Consider the following 2,917-nt stretch of genomic DNA (forward strand, 5'->3'; position numbering starts at 1 on the left):
GATGATCTTAGATAACCTCCAAAGTAAGAGTGAAACCCATGAACATCTAAGACTTTGAACAAAATTAAGTTGGGGTGAGTATGATAAACATTTCAATTATTTTTTAATTGAATTTTTTTTAAAGTAATTTAAAGAAGTTGTGATTTATTCACAAGATAACTTAGTATATTTATATATAATTAAAAAATGGACTAATTATCCATAAAACCACTAAACAACTATTAATAATTATGAACATTGGTAAAGTTGTACAATATTAAAAAACTAAAATTATATATATATTTTTTTCTGAATAAAAGCATTAAATTGTCATTATAAAAAAACAGTCATTACAAATCAATCCAATGGATCCAGGTATCAACAAAAACAAGACCTATTATATTCAAGGATGAATTGTATTCACATGGTTTTCTAACTCTCTATGCAATGTACATCTCGCTACAATATTTTGTATTATCTTATCTTTTAAATATGGGTTCTTATCTCTTTGTGAAAATATCTTCTCATTCCTACTTCTCCAAATCTCATAAACTGCTTCCGCTATAGCTATTTTCAAAATATGCCACTTCTAAACTTTTATCTTTGTTTCTTTTATCATCCACATTTTCTCTCTATTCCAAATATAAAGATTTCTTCTAATTCCCATCCACATTAGAATGTCTCTCCAAATATGGTTAAGAGCATCACAAGCAAAAAAGAGATGGATCATGGATTCACAATTCTCATAGAAATAACATTTACTAACATTTATAAAACCAAACCTCATTCGTCTATCTTTGGTGGAGAGTTTACCATTCAGCTTTATATAATTATATCATAAGAATTTTTTTGACGCATACTTGGTATCTCTTGGTGGTTCTTGTAACATCTCAGACTTTCTCCAAGATATTATTTAGAATTTACTATTAAAATGCGACTGTTTTTTTATAATATGGAATACTTATAATGAAAACTGAAATAAAATTCGGAAAAAAACGTAGATTTAATAAAATTGAGCAATAGTTCGACAAATTCCTAGCGGAAGAAAATCAGTATCCGCATTTCTAATCGAGTTCAAATGTTAACAATAAGTGAAGTAAAATAGTATAACACAACGACCAATTATTAAATAAAGTGCTAATTTGCAAAAATCTTATTTTTCTTCCATACGCCCTTCAAGCAACACATTCAATCATGCATTTTTTCTTGAGTATCTAAAATGTTAATTGTAAGGGGCAAATTCCATATGCATGTTGAATCATGTTCACCATAAGAAAATGTCATAAAATAGCACAAAACACTTCACCAAGAAAACTATAATTAAACGTTTTTTTGTATTATATATATATATATATATATATATATATATATATATATATATATATATATATATATATATATATATATATATATATATATATATATATATATATATATATATATATATATATGAACCCAAAATGACTAATGAGACATTAACGATCTGTATATGTAAACCCATTTCAATTGGGGAAGCTGTCATAAAGGCTCTTACCACAAAACTCCAAGAAACGTTAACTTGTCACAAAAGCTTATGACAGAAAGGCCTAAAAAGCGTCAAACTTTTTATCAAGACATAATAAGTGACTCTACTACCACATTCCACATAATGCATATTTCAATAGGATAAGAAGTACATCTTTTCTGAAATTGAAAAAGTATAAGCTGAATATTTTTACGTGTAAGAGATGAATTGAGTTAATAAATTTTTATAAAGCTGAAAGTTGAGAGAAAAGACGGACAAAAGTGACACCGGTTGAAGTAAACAATAGAGAAAATTATTGGAATGTACATGACTTTTTCAAGGCAAGGAGAATGGTTCTATTGATTAGGTTTATTCAATTCTCACTTAGTCCAAACACCCCCATTTTTAGGAACCAAATTCACTAAGTTAACAACTTAAACTTTTTTCAATTACTAACCCACTAACTACCTAATGCATATATTCTTAAGATCACACACCTACTGCTATAAATAAATTTGGGTACCATAATAAAGCATATACTTATATACTAAGTGCACAAGTAAGCATTTTATATGGTAGTGGGCCGTCAACAAGACCAAGGCAATGACACCAACTAATATTTATATTATGTTACTAAATGTTCTAATTTGTCGAGTACTAGTATGTATATTCACATTATAATATTCAAAACAAAATTCAATTTCTATTTATATCTATTAAAACCAATACAACAAACACCTAACCCTAACTTCTTAAAAAATAATCCACATCATTTGATTAGCTATGTATACAACTTCTACTAAACCACTAATCAAAATACCACTATCTGCCAACACCCCATATGATATTCTTTGACTCTTTCGAACTAAAATCCATTTTCTCCCTCTCTAATTTCTCCAAAATCAGGCTAGGAGTGGCAAAAATCAGAGAAATGGAGAGAAACTTATAATTTTATACCTTAAAGAAAATGGTTTCAAGTACTTCTTAGTAGAATAAGAGAGTAATCAAAGCAATCACTACTTCTGTTGCAAATATCTCAGGAAGTCATTCTGTTCTTGCAAAGTTGATTTTGAATTTCTCTAATTACATTTCTCGATTTTGGATTAGTGTTGCATAATAAGTTATATGTGTGGTTGTTATTGCAGGATTATATTTTGGATTTCTTCCATCACGATTAGATTTTCTCCTTCCCACCGTTATGGAAAAATAGATTTTGGAATATTTTCTTGCAAAATTCTATTCTGGATTTCTCCGACTACGGTTTGATTTTTTCTTCCTACCATTACTGACAAATAGATTTTGGATTGTTGTTCTTGAATAATTCTATTTGTGATTTCTCCTATTACGTTAGATTTTCTCATTCCTACAAGATTTTGGATTGTTGTTCTTGCAGAATTCTACTTTAGATTTCTTTAATATTATGAAATGATTCAA

The sequence above is a fragment of the Lathyrus oleraceus genome, chromosome 5 (genome assembly GCF_024323335.1).
Source record: "Lathyrus oleraceus cultivar Zhongwan6 chromosome 5, CAAS_Psat_ZW6_1.0, whole genome shotgun sequence".
NCBI classification, from domain to species: Eukaryota; Viridiplantae; Streptophyta; class Magnoliopsida; order Fabales; family Fabaceae; genus Lathyrus; species Lathyrus oleraceus.